The sequence below is a fragment of the Phymastichus coffea genome, unplaced genomic scaffold (assembly GCF_024137745.1).
Source record: "Phymastichus coffea isolate CEN01 unplaced genomic scaffold, Cenicafe_Pcof_1.1 PCOF00002, whole genome shotgun sequence".
Classification (NCBI taxonomy): domain Eukaryota; kingdom Metazoa; phylum Arthropoda; class Insecta; order Hymenoptera; family Eulophidae; genus Phymastichus; species Phymastichus coffea.
In genome coordinates this window covers 11,187,526-11,209,513 of record NW_026706813.1, presented here as the reverse complement: position 1 = coordinate 11,209,513, position 21,988 = coordinate 11,187,526, and the positions used below count along the sequence as shown (strand labels likewise).

At 35.6% G+C, this 21,988-nt stretch overlaps 2 protein-coding genes across 2 annotated transcripts in view; one reads left to right on the top strand and one right to left on the bottom strand.

The window, feature by feature from the left end:
* The window catches only part of LOC131663817 (glutamine synthetase 2 cytoplasmic-like), a 125,536-nt gene that overhangs the window by 90,454 nt on the left and 13,094 nt on the right, over nucleotides 1-21,988 (bottom strand). The gene's annotated exons all lie outside the window — the stretch shown is intronic.
* LOC131663832 (uncharacterized) overlaps nucleotides 19,419-21,988 on the top strand; it is an 816,929-nt gene continuing 814,359 nt past the window's right edge. The window contains exon 1 of the mRNA XM_058934535.1: nucleotides 19,419-19,459. The gene's annotated coding sequence lies outside the window, so the exon portion shown is untranslated. The remainder of the gene's footprint in view (nucleotides 19,460-21,988) is intronic.

Below are 21,988 nucleotides of genomic sequence, written 5' to 3'. Positions count from 1 at the left end.
AAGAATTTCAAGCAATTTTGTTCCTTAAATTTTTTTTTCAAAGTCATTTCTTCTGAGTAAAAAAATCGCAAAGTTTTTTATTTTTGAAAATTTTCAAAAAATTATAACTTTTTTATTTTTCATTTTAGCGGAAATGGTCTCTGTTACTTTTTTGTAGGAAATGAGCCAGATTTTCATAAAAAAATATGAAATATTAATTTTTTTAACATTTATTACTAAAAATTTTAAAAATAAATATTTTTGTTTACGAGTTTGTCTCTTGTAGCCGCCATATTGGAGCCGCCATGTTGGATTTTGCAAAGGCGCACACAGCATCAGAAAGTAGATATCCTAAGCTTTAAAATGAGTCGTTGCACGATTTTTTTGGTCACATCAAATTTGGGACACAGCAGTGATCCGGTTGACATGGATCGTCCCATATATATCTCTTTTTAGCTTCTTTTTGTTTGTCATTATTTGTTTTTTCATTTTCCAGTTTTCTAATTTTGCTACTATTATATTTCCTTTCAATATAACGTTTGGATTTCTTACCTGGTACACTTTTTCTACTTTTACCTTTGTCTCCATACGTATTTCTCTGTCTATACTCTTCGATATTTTCTTCTAGGTTGTCATGTCTAAATTTTTCGCCTTTTATCATGATGTTGAGCATTCTCTTTCCTCTCTCGTTTCTCTCTTTTTCCCATTCTATTTTCTTTATCCTTGTATTCAAATTTTTTTTCTTCTTGCCAGTTTTCATTTTCTTTTCCCTTTTTTTCTTCTTTAGTTTTCTATTTCCTTCCATTTCTTCTTTTCATTCTTTCATGTGTTGTACGAACTTATCCTCCACGTTGCTTTTTACTTTTTCCTATTTTTTATTCATTTTCATACCTAGTTCATTAATTGCTTATAACAATCTTTTTTCTGTTTCTGCTTCTGCTTTCGACGGCATTACAAAATTATCAAGTGTTTTGTTGTTTATTACGCTCTTTCTTGTAACTTTTGTTTTTGTCGATGTTTTTTGGTTCATGCCATGTGCGTTTTTAATCTCTATAGCACTTCTATAGCTCCTCGTTGCACATAACCTCTAAAAGCCTTGTTCTGTCTTTTTCGCTTTCAATAACTACATGGCTTGCTTTTTACTTATTTCCTTCAGTCTGTTTTTCTTTCCTCTTGCTATTATTCACTTTCTTACTAATGTTTTGCTCTTATTTTACCATTAATCTTTATATGTCCGTGACGCTTTTCCGTCGCGTGTTGCTACTCTCGCGCTTAAACCGGAAGTCCAAGAGGAGAAGTGTACAAGGTTAACTTTTTTATAAGTTAAATATTGTTGACTAGTGTTCACGTTATTTTGCAACACATAGCAGGTTCCGGCGATCCATTTCTGCTATTGCTTTCACTCTAGAACTAGGGTTTCGATAACCCTCCGGTCTTTTGTACTAATTAATTGGTCCAGACTATGGTGGTAAATTGAACAATATTTCATCATCCGCCAGCGTTTCCGAAGAATGTAAATCCATGGGTGGATCATTTTTTATTTCAGATTATTCGACTATGTCATTTAATCCTTTGAATCTAGACGTAGAACGTGACCCTTTGACCATTGGAGTAGATCTGGCTCTTGGTGATCCCGCTTTCACATTTGAACTAATTGATATCTTCCGATGATGTGGTAGTGCAAGGGTCATGTAATCATTGGCATCACTCGCTGTTGTCCCGCTGTTGTCCGGGTCGATCAATGACGCCGACTCTCGACTTTCGTCTTTGGGTTGGGTTTCAGTTTTCTTCCGTGTTTCGGTCAGTTTCTGAGGTCACTGCTTTTGGCGATTCCTCTACTAATTTCCTCCATAAATTCGTCATTTCTTCATCAGTAGCATTTATATCATCATAGTTAGAAGTCCCAAAGTGTTTCTTGAATTTCTAGAGAGCGACCGTCTCCATCTGAAAAATGTGACGGTATCTCTATGGTTAGATACTTTGTGCAAGTCCTTCATCATCCCAACAATAGGATACATTGTTCAAGTTTTTATGGTGTCACAGACTGGTTTTGAACCTTTCCACCGATTCCCACACTTCATCTGGCGTTAAACTGGTCCTAGGTTCTCCCTCTAGAATGTTTACAACCTTTCCGACTTCTTTCGTTTTGAATACGTTGTCCTTCTCTATCTCTTTGAAGCTTGCGCTCCTTTATAGTCCAGAAACTATTACTTTAATATTCCTTTCGGTTTTTGAGGACGGTCGTATGAGTGCACCATTTTCGTCGATAAACTCCCCAACGTCGACTTGTAATTTTTGTTTTCTTTTTTTGGATATGTTTGGTTACTTCCTTTTCTTAACCCGCTGCGCTACTTTACTACTTTACTACTACTCTATTTTAGTGGAAAATGACACAGAATGCCGTGAAAAGATATATCACTTTCCATTAGCTTCACTATCACACTCTAACGTACTTACTTTCATGTTTTCTCAATCTACCCGATCCAAAATATCTTGTACTCGTTTGTGTCGCCCAGTTGCCGTATACTGTCCAAATGATGTGTCTTTAGTCGAATGGATTATCCTAGAATCTTCCACAACTACTTTTATCTTAGATTTTTCTAACAAGTTTTGCTCCTCCGGTCTAAAATCTATTCTCTGGCACGGATTCAGTACTAGAGCCGTTCATTGAAGGATCTAACTTAGTTGATTTTACTTTCTGTACTCCTTTCGGTAAAGCTTTTTTTTTTTCTGCCTTTTAATATCCATAGCCTTAGTGTTATACGATAATAAAAATAAAATTTATTGTAAAATAAAATAAAGATAATAAAATTTTGGAGATAACATACTAGGTGGTTTCAAAGTTTGGGTAGAAGGTACGACCCTCTTACTTTTCATTTTTTCCGCTATGGTACTATGGTTCAATTTTAATTTTTCCTGGTTTATCTTTCGCCCTACAGGTTGGCCTTTATTTTTAGGCTCACCGAATACTGTATGAGCTCTTATGCGTTTTACGATCATCTCTACCGGGTCCTCCGAAATCGATTTCATACCAGTGATTTTACTTTTAAGCATCATTACTTTGATTTGCGGAGAGTTTTCATTTGATTCCTTCTCTCTTTTCTCCTTTTCATCTAAATATTCCTGGAGATTAATCGGATTCCTTGATAATATATCTGCATTAGAGTTTCATTTTCCTGGTTTGTACTTGAACGTTTACTGATAGTCCGTGAACTTGAACATCCACCTCATAACCTTTTATCCTGGATTCATAAGGAGCTCACTGTCAGCAATCAAAGTGAATTTCTTGAATAATAAGTATGGTCGAAACTGGCTTATTGCATAAAGAACCGCGACGCACTTCTTTTCCGGCCTTGTTTACTTTATTTTTACTTTATTTAGTAATCTTGAAATATAACTACGGGCCTTTCAACTCCATCTACTTCTTGAGAGAGAAACGTTCCAACAGCATAATCAAATCGTCAGTAGTCACCGAAAAAGGTTTCTTAAAGTCTGGAAAGACTAAAATAATAGCTGCGTAGACCAGCCTTTACAGTCGTTCAAAGGTCTCTGTCTGGTTCGGTCTCCATTCATACTTTTGTCCCGTTTTAGTTAGATCACACAAAGGTTTTACTATCTTCGAATAATCTGTAATATATCACCTATAATATCCAGAAAGACTAAGGAAAGATCTGATTTCTTTAACGTCCATGGATCTTGGGAAATTTCTAACTGCCTCCCCTAATTTAGGATCCGGTTCTACGCCTCGTTCACTCACTATGTGTCCTAGGAATATGACTTCCTTGTGTACGAATTCTACCGTATCTGGTTGTAATACGAGTCCTGCGCTTAGTAACCTATGGAATAGTTTCGTAACTTTTACATCGTGGTCTTGTAAGGTCTTAGCGTAGACTATAATATCGTGGAGATAAGCGAGCATCTTTACATTTAGTAATCCTCTAAGTAACGCGTCCATCATTTGTTGGAAGGTCGCGCGGGCATTCATTAGGTCTTCTGTTAATTTAATATATTTATAGTGTTCATGCATAGTAGAGAATGCTGTTTTTAGGTGGTCTTTTTTTGCAAAGGAACCTGTTGGAATCCATTGGCAAGATTGAATGTTGGGACATAAACGCATTCTCCCAATTGGTCCAATATTTCGACTATGTTAGGTAGTGGATACGCATTTCCAATCATACTTTTATTTAATTCTCGAAAGTCGATTACTATCCTCCATCGGGACGTGCCATCGCTAGTGGCTTTTTTCGGAACTATCTATGACGGTAAGTTATAAGGTGAGTTAGATTCTTCTATTATGCCATCCCCAAGTTATTCTCTTATTTGCTCCTCTATGAACGCCTTGTATGCTGGAGGATGCCGATATTGTTTTGTATTTATAGAAACATTGTTTTCTAAGTGAATTTTAAGTTTCACTGAGTTGGTACACGTAGTGGTTTACCAGGCAATAAGAAGACACGCGGGGAATGTTGCACTAAACGCTCAAAATTTTCATATTCATTAAGAGATAAATGTTTGGTCCTCAACAGTTTTATAAGTTTCTTATACTTCATGTTATATTGAAATGTAGAATCCTGTGATACGTTCCAATCACTTTCACTATTAGAAGAGAACGATGACTTTATAAGGTCAAACGGTATTAATTCTTCCGGGTCTACTTCTACGTTGCATTTTTTTCACGGAAATTTACAGCCATAATTTTACATGTACCTTTTTAATTAATTAATAACTATTGATTAAAACAATAACTGTAATTAATACTACTCCTCCTCTTAGAAGTTTCGTGTCGTTGTTCACGTCAATTTTAGGGAGATGTCTCTCCCGTAAATTAGTTTTCATTAAATTTATTTGTATTATGAGGGATCCGACGCTTTAACGTGTATTTTATCATACCGGTCCCCTGTGAGTACATTTTGTACGTCTTCGGCACTTGCGGTACTAAGTAGTATTATGGCATTGTTTGGATCGGATTTCATCCTGTCTTTTGATACTTTATCATACTTTTGTTTAATCGTGAGAAGCTCGTTGAGATCATCTCACAATTTATCTGTCGATACATTGTCTGGGAAGAATGGTATTAGGTGTAACTAATGTTTAATATTATTAATATTATTAATATTATTAATTGTAACGCGGTCTCAATAAGAATTGCTACAATTACCCAGGAATCTCTTTCGATTCCTCGGTGTATTATATTTCGGGTTGTTGTTCCTGAATATAAGCTATATTAAAGGCTCGAAAAAATTTTGACCCATTGCTAATATAATCGTCCACATTTTTCAATTTAGACTTATTTATGGTCTCTATCTGCAGCATTTCTTTGTACGCTTCATTGAGAGTCTCGGGTAGCTTAATATTTACCAGGTCAACGACTTCCTTTGGTAAAACAGGTATACAAGATTTTATATCACAAGTAAGCTATAGTATTCCCGTAGGATCTTGGTGCGCTGAATCCAAATCTGACCTCAGAATTGTTCCATCACGTCAGGTTTTTGAGATATCCTAACCCTAAAAGTACAAAAAACACTGTTTTTTGACATATTTGAAGTTATGTAGCATCGTAAATACATTTTTTACGAAATACTATTTAAAGTATCTTAAAGTACAAATTATTCCCTTTTAAATGCCGTTGGGTTTGCCCAAATATCTTTTTTTTCGCCGAAATATCGTATTTTGAAATTTTTATATTTATGAATTTCGCAAAACTCGGAAATCCATTAACCCCTTGTTGCACGAATTTTTTGGGTCAGTGAATTTACTCGAACATTGTTACTCGGGGGGTTTTGGGGTCCTTTTACGTCCTTCTAGAATCATTATCCAAAAAATACTAAGAAATATATCGTATTCTTCCAGGACAGTTGGCCGAATTTTTAAGCTCATGGTGAAACCTCAAAAATGGCAAATTTCCATTGATGATATCTTGATGAAAAAAAATGATATCTTAAATTTGAAAAATGGGTTTTGAAGGGTAAGAGTGCTTCTTTAAGATGCCGTCAACCGTTTTTGAAAAGAATATAAACTCACGATGTAATCAAGCCTTGAATATGGCCAAAAAACGTGTTTTTTCGACCTTTAGGGGACGATTACTCAAAAACCTGACGTGATGAAGCAATTCTGACGACGGATTCTAATTCTACGCCAAAAATTACTTCGGAAATGACCCTCAGTTGCAAAAGAACAAAACCTTGCAGGCCTGTGTTATTATATACTGGATGTCCCATTTTAAAGGAACCACCCCGAAATTTTCGACGGTTGGCGTTGTACAAAAAAATTGTTCAGACAACAGTTGTTTAGGACAACGGGAGCAACCTTTCTGTGAAATACGATTTGACCCTGTGATTTATTTCCAAGGTCATTTGAAGGTCAAAGTTATTTTTTAAATAGGAACCCATATTTTTGATCCCGGATTCGGAAAGAGCGGAAAATTCTACGTTCAGATAACGTATTATGTGTGGGGTGTGGTTAATCCCTCGCCTAAGGTCATGTAGGGGTCAAATTTATGATTTTCTTCATCTATGCACAGGGATGATCGGACAAGGGTAAGGTTAATTGTAATAACCCAATAACTCCAATACCCAATAACTCAATAACCCCAATAACCTCAATAACCCAATAACCAAGAGATAGTTTGAATAAGGACCCCCATTTTTTATCCCGGATTCGAAAAGAGCGCGAAATTGTTGGGAGAGCGGTTCACCCCCCCATCCCGTCGGGGCAAGGGTGAGGTTAATAAGGTATTGATTACATAGCCAGTGAAGGCAAGGTATTGATTACCCAGCCAATTAAGGTAAGGTATCGATTACCCAGCCAAGGAAGGCAAGGTATTGATTACCCAACCAATGAAGGTAAGGTACCGATTACCCAGCCAAAGAAGACAAGGTATTGATTACCCAGCCAGTGAAGGCAAGGTATCGATTACCCGGCCACTGAAGACAAGGTATTGATTACCCAGCCAGTGAAGGCAAGGTATTGATTACCCAACCAGTAAAGGCAAGGTATTGATTACCCAGCTAATGAAGGCAAGGTGGGAATGCTCAGCCGATCAAGACAAGACGTTGACTACAGATAGAGTTATGGTCAAGATTGTAATACAAACATTTATCTCATAAGATGTTCAAAAATACCCGCGTTCAAATTTATGCAGTGTTGAATTCTACGTTCAAAATTTTCAACTGTGGACATCAAACCGTGACGCGGAATAGCTCTGCAAGCTTGTATGATGCGTTGCATCATATCTTGCCGTGTTGTTGGTTGCTGTGCATAAACAACATTTTTCAAATAGCCCCATAAAAAGAAATCTGGACTTGTCAGATCTGGTGATCTTGGAGACCACTCATTAATGTCACTACCAATGCCTATCCATCGTCTTCGGTATCGTTGGTTCAAGAAGTGACGAACCATTAGTGAGCGATGACACGGTACACCATCCTGTTGCCATAATCGTCTTCTGGTTTCCAAGTCCACATCTTCCAATAATTCTGGTAATTCATTCTGCAGGAAATCAAGATATGCTGCGCCGTTGACATTCCCATCGAAAAAATAAGGCCCTATCAGATAACTATTTATTATACCGCACCAAACTACGAGGCTCCATCTATGCTGATTATCAACATGACGTACCCAATGAGGGTTCTGGATAGACCAATAATGACTATTATGGCGATTGAGTTGCCCATTACCATGAAATGTAGCTTCGTCCGAAAACATGACGTATCTGAAAAATTCAGGATCTTCACGAATCCTTGCTTGTGCCCAATTCCAGAATTCGAGTCTGCGGCGGAGATCATCTGGCATCAAAGCTTGAGTCAAAGTTATGTGATATGGATGAAATCTGTAAAGCCGCAAAAATCTAGCGGCTGTTGTACTTGGAATTCCAGTACGTTTCTGAATTTCACGCAATGAGATATGATGATCCAAATCAACTATTATTAAAAAAACGAGAATTCGTGGATCGTCGTTGTTCTGTCTCATAATGCAACGACGATTTCTGCATATTCGTTGTCGACATCTCTCTCTTCGTTCAATGATTTGGATTCTCACGTGGTTTGGGTACCGAAACCTCCCTGGGTAATTTTGACGGTAATATCTTGCTGCAGCACGATATCGGCCTTGACATGCCCCGAGAGATAACAAAATGTCAACAATATCGTTTCTCGAATAATCCGGCATATTCCCTCCTTTTAAGTCGACTAAGAAAATTACACTTGAACTATCCTGAGAAGGACTGTTCGCGAATCGCTATTGTCATAAACAATACTAAAAAAGTGTTATTAAATAATTTAGTTGAAACTTTGTAGGCTTGTCCGGAATCACACTAGAAAAAAGAATGGAAATAACATGTTATCCCACAAAATGGAAAATGACACTTCTCATGAAGGCTTTGAATACATGAAGTCGACTTTGAAAATCAACTTGAAGTTTAAGCTCAAGGTCACTGTTGTTTGACCCTACAAATTTTTTGGGATATTGGGGTTATTGAATTATTGGGGTTATCAGGATATTGGATTATTGGGTTATTTGGGTTATCGAGTTATTGGGTTATTACAATTAACCTTACTCTTGCCCGATCATCCCTGTGCACAGATGAAGAAAATCATAAATTTGACCCCTACATGACCTTAGGCGAGGGGAACGGGTTAACCGCACCCCACACATAATACGTTATCTGAACGTAGAATTTTCCGCTCTTTCCGAATCCGGGATCAAAAATATAGGTTCCTATTCAAAAAATGACTTTGACCTTCAAATGACCTTGAAAATGAATCTCAAGGTCAAATCGGATTTCACAGAAAGGTTGCCTCCATTGTCCCAAACAACTGTTGTCTGAACAATTTTTTTGTACAACGCCAACCGTCGAAAATTTCGGGGTGGTTCCTTTAAAATGGGACACCATGTATATCACACCGGAGTTGCGTCCTGCGTCCTCTTCTGATTTTCGTTGCTGTCTTCATCGCTCTGCTCACTAGACTATGTCCTCACTCAAACCAACTTCAGATCTCTTCCCAAACCTATTGTACATACTCGTTTGGAATGACTCTTGGCGTTCTGATAGTAAGAAAATGAGAAGTTTGGAATTTGTTCAAAGCAAATTTAAAAAAGTAAAAAATGTTCTATTGCTCTACAGATAGGTAAAACAAGTTGACCAAGACGGTTCAAGATTAAAAACATTATTCGATATATATCAAAATATGTAAATCAACAAGTTAATAATGCCTCTGAAAAATGTTTACCAATACATGATATTGATTTAAAAAGGTAGGCATTTATAGCAAGAAATAATGTTAAATTGTCTTCAAATTTATTTAAGATTTCGGGAATGTGGATGTATAATTTGAAATTGAAGTACAAAAAAGTTTCTAAAAAAATTAATAAGTTTGTGACGACTGTTGAACTATCAAAGGCAAATGATTTGAAACAAATGGCTTCTATATTCATAGAAAAAATACGAACAGATATAGAAGTAAAAGGCAAAGAAAATGTTTATAATTCAGATCAGTCAGGATTCAATTTGGAATCTCATACTTGCCGAACAATATCAATCATTGGAACATAAAAAGTTGAATGTCTGGCTTAATCTTTAAACTTTTTAACTCATAATTACACAATACAGCCTATAATCACGGCAGATAGTAAACTCCCCTCTGCTTTACTAATAGTTTTGAAAGAATCTGATGACCAATTTGGACCAAATGTGCAAAAGACAATTTACAAAGCAGAAAATAATGTGTTTATCCTTTAAAATCAGGTAAGTTAACATCTATCCTCGTTAAAAAATGGTTCGAAAAAGTATTTCTACTAATAGCTGGTATTAATAGTTCATTAATGTTAGATTTTTAAACTGAACAACTATTCCATCGAACTAACAAAGGAAAGAAAGTTGTCAAAATTCAAACTATATCAGTTGGAATGACTGGTCAAATTCAACCTCTGGATGTCTTTGGATTTAGACCATGGAAAAATTTTATTACGTACTTTTCAGACCTAGTCATGCTCTACAATTTCGATATAAATTTACATTTATGCAATGATATATTAAAACTACAATCACTAACATGTTGCCAATTTTTATCACCACGATTTACTCACATGTTAAAATATGCAGAATGGAAGAGCGGCAGTGATGAGAATTCGATGACGCTACAAAAAATTTCATTTTCACGAAGTCGTATCACATCTATATCTTTTTTACAACTATGAGCAAGATGCTTGGGAATGTCGGTTATGAATCTTGATCATACTCGTATAAATGATATAGATACGATACAACTTCATGAAAATAAAATTTTTTGTAGCGTCATCAGATTCTCATCACTGAAGAGCGGTTACATAGCAGACAAGCCAGAAAATTGGCAAACAGCTGTTGAGTACTACTTTCAAAATATTGATCCTCTATGTAAACTTTGTCCTGACTAAACAATTATTAAGTGTGTATGGTACACAAAATGCCTTTGTATGCAACATTTTTTTGCATTAAACGATAAGACTTGGCACATCGTTGAAATAAATATTTTAAATAATTAAGAGATACTCTTAACACATTTAAATAAATAAAATCTCATACTCATCAAAAACCAATCGGCCCTTTACAGGGCTATAAGATATGCCAAATCCGTTTGGCAACCTCCATGTAATGTATATTGGGTTATTCTAATGTTGACAGTACAGAAGATTACATGGCCGATTATTCTATCTATTATTTGCTAACAATATGAATGGTTTGCAAGGTTACTCAGGAATAAGTAAGTTAGAGGACTAGGGCAAATTTATTTGTCAGGATGAGGTACATCAGAATTAAGGTGGGTTAGCCCACCTGTGATCAAGATCTTAATTTTCTTATAGAAAAGCAGTTGATTAAACTCATTCTTCCCAGAGTTACGCGAGTTGGAAGGAGTAGTTTCTTCCCCTAGAAAATGGATTTCGTCAAAATAAAATAACACAGATTCAATATTTTTTAGTGTTATAACAATGTGCCAATATGTAATTGAAATCGGTGAGTATTATTAGAGTTTGTTGTCAGTTCTTGATATGTGTCTAATAAATCAGCTCTTCATTACTATCTCCGCATAGAAAGAATCTCTGAGCAGAGCTATGGGTAGCATTTCCTGTTCATGGTTCTTGAACAGCAGCTACTCCATCATAGAGCTTCTATTGAGCATTTCACCAATCTTGACGCACGCTGTATCCTACCGCAGATGGTTCTTCCTTTTAATGTCTGTGCCTTCACAATTTCAATGGACTATCTTCATATCCCTGGTCGATACATGAATTATAATATCCCTCCAAATTTTCATACTCCCCTTTCATACCTAACAGTTCTTCAATATTCCCTTTAAATCCATATGACCCCTATACATAACAGACACATAATTTTCCCTTATCCTATTGACTCAATCCTTCCGACATATTTTCTGCTAACCCTAAAAATTGAGCCTTCTGGATTAAACCTTTTGCTATTTTTATTGCACTCTATTTTTAGTTTTATTGTATTTATATAGTTCATGATTTATTGCGTTTTTACTGTCTCGGCGTTCACTTTGAATTCTCGTCAAAATTTTTAAAATATTTGAAAAAATGTTCTTAAGATATATTTATTGTATCTTGTCGCTTTCATACTGCTTGTACTTTTAATTTGTATTTTTTATGTTGTATATATCTTGCAGCCTATGGTGTTGTACTCCATGGCTCAATACAGTTTAGTCAGTCTCTCTCTCTCTCTCTCTCTCTCTCTCTCTCTCTCTCTCTATCTCACTGCTACTAATGTACCCCTTAATTTAACGCTTCAATCATTAAATCAATTATTATTTAAGTGCACCTTTTTTGCTTTGACTTACCCCACCGTTCCTTACTTCCGTTGTAGAAAATGTAGAAAAAAAAGAGATATAAATACGACGAGCACGCCTTGGCATAATTTGAGAAAACTCAACGAAAGATCGGTCGTAAAACTAGGGGCTAGTGTTGAGTTTCACAACATCGTTAGAGCCCACGTGTGCGCCATTAGAAATCGCCGCCGGTAGAGCTTGTCGTCATGTATGGGAGACAGCCCTCGGTCGCGTTAAGGGAAAAAGTAACTGTCTCCCAGGGCCGCTCACAACTATCTCGAAAAAAATGTTAATAAATTTCGCCTTAGTTTAGTCCGGCGTTTTTAGTTTAAGACTCGTTGCACTGGGTGGGACGAGCGATTGGCAAATTGCGTGCTTTCGAGTGCGTACTAGCTCGATCGAAGTATGATCACATAGATAATTATAGTGATTGGAGGCTCTCTCACCGCGCTGTGGCTCGCGCTTTGGATGTGCGTGATTTCAAAAAAGCATTGTCGCAGTTGTAACGCCTTAGGTGGCTTCAAGAAGATAACTCCTTGAAGGCTGTAAGCCTCTCGAGGAATGGTATATGATACTTCTGGGAATTGCAGGTCACCCAGAGAATTTTATGCAGAATTTGAATCTCTAGTCAAAGATACGGGTTCCAATTGAAAGCGCAACATTACCTTTGAAATGATCTGAGGGAGGGGGGTTGTTGGAGAGATCATCCGTGCCCAACATTTTATCTGATTTTGATAGATTTTGACAAGGAACCAAAATCCTTGATAAAAAATAGGGGTTTCCATTGAAAAAACAACAATGACCTGGAAATGACCTTGACGGGTCGCGTTCAAGGTCAAATCCAAGTTCATGAATACATGGTCCCCTCGATCCTGAATAATTTTTATATGAGTCATTTTTTGGTTTTTCGGACTTGTTTCCGAGATATTCAGCTGTGAAAGTTAACATGGGACACCCTGTATATTAATATATCCGTGCAACAAAAATACGAAAACAATGCAGAGAATGTTGCTGTAATATTTCTTGAAATATTTTAGTAACATTGTATGAAGTATTTCAGAAACATTTCTATATCGGTCCCATGAAAGTGTTAGAAATATTGCCAAAAACAGTTACTACAATATTTTTCTGAAATATTTTAGATATAATACAAGACATGTATTTAAGTATGACACACAAACATATTGGATATTGTGAGATTGTAAATAATCCATGGGAATACTCAATAGGTAACTTTTGCCAATCCCTTCAAATCCATCAACGAATACAAATTTACTCTCCGCATTTTTTTTATGCGTTCTAATGTTTTATCAAATATTGTTTTTTGTCCTTTTTTTAGAGAATTAATTTTGTCTTGTAATTTATTTCTTGTATTATTATTCTCATCAGTTTTTTTATTCGGTAACATTGTCATTTATGTACGATGTGATTTCAGGTAAATTGAAATTTTCCAAACAATATCCGTTAACTTGTAAAATTTTGTCTGATGATTGCAATGACATGATTTCTCTGACGTTTTGTTTGTATTTCGGATAATATTAATAAATGTTGTATTTGTCATATAATTTTCGAGCATCTCTTGAATGTAGACTACACAAATAAATGCAAATAATTCACATAATGCATAAGAGAAGTTTATTCATTGCATTGCATTCACTAATCTCTAATCAATTCCATTCTCGGATAAATTCTTACAACTTACACTTAAAAAACGCATTGACTGAGTAACCGAACGAGCGTCCGTGAGCGATGTATCCTCGGTTAGTATTATAGTAATATTTCAATGAAAGATTGGAGAAATATTTCAAAACTTTCAGGAAACCTTACTGCAAACTTGCAGTAATAGTTCATCCTGTATGGGTATGTTATAGGTAATAAACATCTATTTATTTCCAAAATCATATACATTAATATACATACGAGGGTGGTCCGATAAGTACTTAGCCTCACCGCCCGATGGCGCCACTCTCGCAAAAGAAATATTCTATAACGTAGTACAACCTTCTCGATGGTTACTGTCAAGATTTCAGCCTGATCGGAGTTGTAGTTTATTTTTGAGAGCGTGTGAAAGCAAGTGTGTCCGTTGATTTTTGAAAAATGGAAAAAGAGCAGTATCGGTCGGTGTTTCGATTCTTGTTTTTGGAAGGGAAATCGCGCAGCGAAATCAAAAAGCGCTTGGATATTGTGTACGGTAACTCTTCTCCTTCGATGGCGACCGTCAAAAATTGGTTTAACGAGTTTCAACGTGGTCGGACGTCGATTTTTGAAGAGCCACGTCCAGGTGCTCCGAAAAAGACTACCACGGAGGATAACGTGACAAAAATTCACGATCTCGTATTGGCAGATCGACGATTGAAGGTTACTTAATTGGCCGGAAAATTTAGGGAGTGTCCCAAGCGTGGGTGAAATTCGGGCCCTAATTGGTCGGGGCGGAGCGTCCGAGAGTGGCCTCATTTAAGCGTTTCGGGCCCTCTTCATATAGATGGCCCTCTATGTACTATTTTGACCTTTTATTGTTTAACTAATTCTATTTAAAATCAATTGTGTGTGTGGTACTCTAATTTTACAAAATATCTCTTAATCTATAATAAAACTAAAGGAGAGAACAAAAGTTAAGAATTACGTTTATCTAAAACAATCAGGGTATTAATAGCTTTGACTATTAATTAATTATTAAAAAGCTTTGAGAAATGCTAAAAAAAATCAGAGTTAATTATAACAAACACAATTAATAACTTTCGTTCAAGCCATTCTTAAATTGTCTAACGCAAAGTTGAGCGCATCCAACAATTATATATACGAAACTCGCAAAGAAAATGAACCAATAAATACGGGAAGATAAATTTCGCAATTTTTCAAGAGACCTGCAAGCAAATCTGCTTCCTTTAATTTAAAAGAAATTAGTGTGACGGCTAGCCGTAACTTAGTTTTTTTTATATTTAATTATTAAATATGACGAACGGAGTGGGAACCTTCCTGATTTCCCACGATGAAAACGCATTCGAAATATAAACTTTGATAGTGGCCCGAGCCTGCGTACTCAAGCTTACAATCAACGCTCTATCCTGCTTTGTCCCACACGTATGTGTTGACAGGGGCCTACGATCATCGCGTATACATCGTGAAGTGTTATCACGCTGATAATGGAAGGGGACCATAAAAATGCAATCTATCTTTTTTTTCCCACCGATTTTTAAGAAAATATCCGTAATATTAAATAGATTTTCATCAATTTTGTAAGCCATTATAATGCGCACCTTTTTGTCACCGAATAACCAATAAATAGAACAATAATGTATTTTATAATAAATCGTAAAAGGTTTGAATTTTTCTGAATGTTCATAATAGTCACTATGTATCGTCATAATTAATTAAGTTTAGTACAATTATGTATAAGTAATTATAAGCTATAGCGTTACTCTTGCTCTTAAAAGTGGCACTCCGAGAGCCATCTCTGGAGAAAAGGGCCCAAGTTAAAAAGGGACCGCCCTTTCTCTCTCTGAAAATTCACGCCCACAGACCAATAAAGAAATTCTGGATATGATTAGAAAATTTCCCACCAATACAAAATTTAGCCGTTATCGCTTCATGGGCCTGAGGAAAGGGATTTCCACCCAACCACCCACGGCTTATAAAAAGCTCTGTACAAGGCTGGAGAGTTAAGTCAGAGGAAGTTAGAGGAAGTTAAGTTCAGATAGAGTAAGTGCGGAGTGAGCACCAGGAAGTCCCTAATAAGAAGTTTTTACCAGTGAGTGAGTCCCGGAGGAAGCATCAAAGAAGAAAAATCACCCAAGTATATTCAGAGCATATAGAGAGAGAAAGAGGCCAAAGAGCAGAGAGAGAACGCAACTTTAATAATAACTAAATTGATAAAATAAAAGTAAGTAAAATCTTAAACCTGGCTATCCTTTTCTTTCTTTAAGTAATCCGCCTTTCTTTTGGAAATTCATTAAGCGTAAGTCTGGTGAATTTCCATTAAAGTCCCTTAAGAACACATTAAGCGTGAGTCTGGTGTGTTCGTAATAACATTTGGTTATTACATTCCGCGTTAGCATACAGTTTTCTCAACGCAACAATATTGCTCGTCCCGGCTTATGTGTTACACGATAGCCAAATCAGAGCAACCCTGAGTTTACGCTTGCTCCAAGCGTACCTGAGAGTGACCCCGACGTCACATTAGCAATAATGAAAATAAATTATTTAAAATAAAATAATACTACTGTTGGCAGGATGCACATGTGCGCTACAGATCTCTACTTTCTAAACATGCGCGCAATCTGGCTACTCTGGATGACGCGATCGTAAAATCGCTCTGATAGTCTCCAGCATCCGAAAGTCGCCAGATGCGCGAGCCGAAAACTGCCGTTCACAGGAAAAATCGTCTTTATTCAGCCGTACGCAGTTTTTCATCTTAATTTACGAGCTAAATGTGTGGTCGGTATTTTTTTTTTATCTTATTCTCTTTTTTTTTTGACCCGCCGTTACACCATAACGGACTTCATTAGACAAATGTGAATTGGTTTTGAAACTACACAATGAAGGTAAAACTTCACGTGAAATATCGGCAACTTTGGCTATGGAAAAATCAACAGTTAATGATATACTCAAAAAACTCAAAATCCATATTTTGAAAAATATATATTACTGATGAAACGCGTTATTAAATTTATGACTTGTAATATCGAAAACTGTAATAAATAATTTATTAGTACTTTCTCAATGGGTTAAATTATTATTGATATTTATCCTACTTTTTTAATATAGATTGCGACATTACTAAATCTTTATTTCACTCTTACACATTAAAAAATCAAATTATCGATTAGTGATAGAAAATATTTGTAATTTTTTACGAAATGATTTATTTGCTGCTAGTTTCATTAAATAAGTCTAGAATAATACATTGCATTATCGCCAAAATTACTCGAATCAATTATAATAAATTAAATTTTTGTCACTATTGTGACGTCCGGGTCACTATCTCAGGTACGTCTGAGGCGGACGTAATCTCAGGTGCTCTATTTGGTTTGCGTGCGTACGCTTAAACCGAGACGAGCAATTGGAGAATAAGAGCTCTTCTATTTCGCGTTTCGCGTAAAAAGAGTGAAAAATAAAACTTGACTGCAAGCCTTCCATCAAACACCAGGGTCCAATGGAATCGGAACTTGGATGTGAAAATCCCAAATCTTGCCGGAATTATCACATAAAGGAATTTAAGTTTTCTTTAAGGCGCGACTGTCTTATAGAAAAGTATCCCAATCCTTGTTAAAATACTCTTCGAAGACTTGTTTTTTCGAATTCCGGTCTAACTATTTTACTAGAAAGGAAGAGGAAAGATAGAAATAAAAATTTTGTTTGAACTTACTTTTGTTTTATTCAATGGACTTGGCTGGTACTTGGAGAATCCGAATCTGACACTTGGTCGAATGTAGTAAAGCTTAAGAGGCTTGCGAGGAGCGAGAGAGTGCACGATTTTCGCTTGCGCACGCCCTTTTAAACCCTGGGGATGGTTGGGAGGAAAATCCCTCTTTCAGTCCCTCAAAATTTGGGAAGAGTGGAAATGCCAGTAAATTCTAATTGGCTGACTGAGATTTTCCTTCCTTTTCTCTTTCGGATTTCGGGCCCTAATTGGTTCAGAGGCGTGATGAGAATTGGGGGCGCGCGTTCAAGAATTTGGGCCCTATCTCGTTAGATGGCTCTCCAAGTACCATTTTCATTACAGATTTTCTTATAATTATTAATTTATTTATTACGTAAAATTGTTACAATTAATTCTTAATAACGCAAGTTTCTTAATATTTAACATATTTTACGCGAAAATCTTTGATCCTACATATTTACAATTAGTAACTTAAATAATTAACTCAATTCGTTGTTTAAATAATATGGAATGAAAAAGGGGCATTATTTAATTGTGGACTATATAACTGATTTGCTAAAATTCATTCAAGTAACTGTTTTTCGACTATTTATCTCATTTTCTAATTTATAATTTCAAAACTTTGAGATATTTTCGATGATTGCGCGGTAACTATGTTTCTAATCAAAAAGTGTGTGGGAGGTTTCAAGAAGCTGCGAAATTTTCCTATCATGCCGTTATTTTCCCGATTCATTTGTGTAAAATTAATTATTAAGATTTTTTTTATATAGCAAAAGTTTTAGCTTCTAAAAGTGGAAAACTTTTGGGTGAAATCGAATAACAGGATGCAGGCGGAATTCCGCGGCTCCTTTACTCTATATCTAAACCTACTCAAAAAAAACTTTACGATCTTTCGAGGTAAAATTTGGAAAGCGCGCGACAAAGGGACGGCTATTTTCACGTGTCCTCCAGCCGCTTCAGCTAAATGCTCTCCCTTTGCTCATTTACGCAGTTAAAATTTAAGCTACGCAAAAGTACATGAGGAAAAAATAATTTATTGATAATAAACGTCCCGACGTTACACTATAATATAAACTCAACTCGAAACCACATCTACACGCTTATTTGCGGCTGCATAACAGTATATCATGTGACTATATCAGCCAATCGGATCACGAATAAAATGCTTGAACACGGTACTGATTATTTTGTGATAAAGGAATTTTGTAAGGGGATAAAACTGGAAAACGATGAATTACATTATGATCATGATGCACTAAACATAATATTTTTTATGTTTTACTGTTTTGCTAAAAACAAATTATATTAGAAATGGCAAAATTTCAACTAAAATCAACTTAAATTATAATGCTTTTTTTATTTATATACATTTATATACAAATAAAATGCTTTAAGAAGGTCGGTCAGGTACATCGTAGGTAGAAAGTAGGTAGAGATATACATATAATTGACTAAAATGGTGATAACTTTGGCAACGTCGCTAACCTATACTGTAGGTATATAAACGCTCGCCGACGCACTTTTAATATCTGTGTTGTTTGTTATTATTGCACATGCAAAATGAATAAAAATGAGAAAGCGAAAAAGTTTCTATGAAAAGGAAAGCGCGTATACAAAAAATTTAAAAAAATTTACGACAATAGGCAACGGTAAACAGAAGTCAGAAAGAAATTGAGAAATGTTTATGGATGTAAGAGTAAAAGCTCTCAGAAAGCTAACCTCAAACACACTCCCTCTCAAAAATACTGCAACCTGTAACGTACAAGGAAAAAGAATTGTGGATATTGGAATGCTTGGAAAATAATTACATTGTCTAAAATGTAAAAACATACTTTTTCTACCCAAGAAAGTTGATAAAGTACGGTTTGGGCTAGCTTTTATTCTTACTGTAAAATGTGTAAATTGTCAAAACACTACAAGAATTTCTACTGATGCAAGGCACATGACGTAACAAAAAGTTGATAGGGCAATGAGATTTCACACTATGATAGAAAGTCCTCGGTAGCAATGGGTAATTTGACAAATTGAAGTATAGCCAATCAATTGCAACAAATTATTCATAACGTATTTATTTCAGGAACTCTCAATGCTGGAATGGGGTACAATCATTTGAACAAAATTCTTGCTGCAATGGATATGCCAATACTCCATCACAATTCATTTAAAGTATACGAAAAGAAGTGGGTATTGCAGTAGGACAAATGGCTGAAAATAGTTGCATGAAAGCATGTATTTTGGAACGTGAACTTACTGTGAAAAATATTTCAGAAATGCAAAAACTTTTGTAAGTGGAATAGGTATTACGTTGAGTGTATCGAGTATGGCTCATTCCTATTAATAATCATATGTTATTTAAATTGAGTTTTTTATTCAATTTTGAGATTGAAAGTAAAAGTTAGATTTATTATAAGTAGCAATCATGATTTTTTTCGATTTTTGTAAAATAAGTAGCTACACAGATTTTATACAATGGCTATACAATCATTTTTAACTGAAACGATTTCTTTTATGTACATACAAAATCGATCAAGTAATTCATATACATATTTACAATTATTAGTATGTGCATTTAATGTTATTTACATACATTATACATTAGTAATTAAGTATTTATATTTATGTGGATATAACAACTTATATTTACTTGTGTTTTATTACAAAAATATAAAATGAATACAATAAAAAATTATATTATTTCCCTCAATACATAAATTTACATGTTTTTCTTTTTATCTGTGATTTTTCTTTTATTTTTATCTTACAGGCCTAGTGAGTTAAGAAATAATTTTATACTTCCAAATCTATGTCACGTAGATTACGCGAATATAAATGGAATCTCCCCAGACATAGTCATTAGAATCGCTGTGGCATATAACATCGGCTAACCAACGAGAGGAATTGGTTGTGAATACGATCGCTTATCCCATGCAGCAGTTTTAATTAGATATTTTTTCAAACAAATTATCGGTTTTGTGTCGAAAAATCGCAAATTTCGCATGTATGATATTGGCCAATGTAACGATCATGACTGTAGGCTCAATTTTACAGGTGTAGCTAAAGCAATGGAATCTGCAGCTGCAGCTGAATTAGCAAACGATAATGAAATTTTTTAAATATATCATGTTGAATTAAGAGTAATGATTGGATATAATGATTGTGCATCTATATTGGCTATTCGGGCGGCAGTGGTCACGAAATTATCTAGCACTCCGACAAAAACCACACATCCAAAAACGTAACAAATGAGTTGCATAAAATCAAAAAAGAGCATAAAGAACTAAATACAAACACGATAAAATATTTAACACGTTGTTTCCACTACTGTGTATCTCAAAATGCTGGTGACACATTTTGATGACTGTAACAATAAGGTATATAGGCAATAAGGATCGTGTTTTCAATAATCACTTTAATTGCGACAGTTGGTGTAGCTACAAAGAAAATCTAGATACATATAAGCATTCAATAATATGTCATGAATTCCGAAGTAAAAAATTACATGATGCACTATACTGGTTGTATGATGTACTAGCTACGAGGGGGGGTCAATAAGTCTTTACAAAATCCAAGAGATGGAGCTCGTCACGCTTAAATTATGATGTTTTTGGCAAGCAATACTACTAACTAGATATCATACAAAGTTTCAGCTCGATTCATTAAGTCATTTTTTTGTGAGCGTTGGTTGAACAATAAGTTATTGGTTTATTTGAAAATTGGACAAAACAGAGTTTCGAGCGGTGATAAAACATTTTCATTTGAAAGGCCTTACACCAAAAGAAATCACAGTTGAGTTGAACGCCGTTCATGGCAAGTCTGCTCCTGTGTTTAAGACTGTTTATAACTGGGTAAATGAATTTAAACGCCAACCAAAAATGAACCTCGTTCAGGACGCCCCGTAGAAGTTAGTACGCCTGAAATGGTCAACAAAATCCACGATATGTTGTTGAGTGATAGAAGATTAAAATTGCGAGAATTAGTTGAGGCCACAGGGGTATCAAAGGGTGCAATCATTTCAATTTTGCATGAAAAATTGGGGATGAAAAAAATATCAGCAAGATGGATGCCACGTTTGCTCACTATTGAAAACAAACGAACCCGCGTGGTCACCTCTGAGGCTCTTTTGGCACGCATACGTCGTAATCCGGAAGACTTTTGGCGTCGACTCGTAACTGTAGACGAAACATGGGTACACCACTACACTCCTGAAACCAAAGAACAGTCCAAACAATGGATTACCGCAGGAGAACCAGCCCCAAAGAAGGGAAAAACAGTAAAGTCAGCTGGCAAGATTATGGCCACGGTTTTCTGGGATGCGTACGGAATCATCTACATCGACTACGTGGAAAAGAGCCAGACGATCACTGGACAATATTATGTGTCATTAATAGGTTAGCTGAAAGAAAAAATCAGAGAAAAACGTCCTCACGTAAACAAAAGAAAATGCCTCTTTCTTCAAGACAATGCTCGAGTTCATACGTGTACAGTTTCGATGGCAAAAATTAACGATTTAAAGTTCGAATTAATTGACCATCCACCATATTCGCCTGATTTGGCTCCCAGTGACTTTTTCTTATTTCCAAACCTCAAAAAATGGCTTGCCGGACAACAATTCACGTCGAATGAAGAAGTCATCGCCGAAACAAATGCCTATTTTGAGGGTTTTCAGAAATCATATTTTTCTGATGACTTAAAAAAACTGGAAGGTCGTTTAATAAAATGTATCGACATTCAAGGAGATTATGTTGAAAAATAAAAAAAAATTACATCCGCAAAGCTGTTTTTTCCTTCTTCCTGTAAAGACTTATTGACCCCC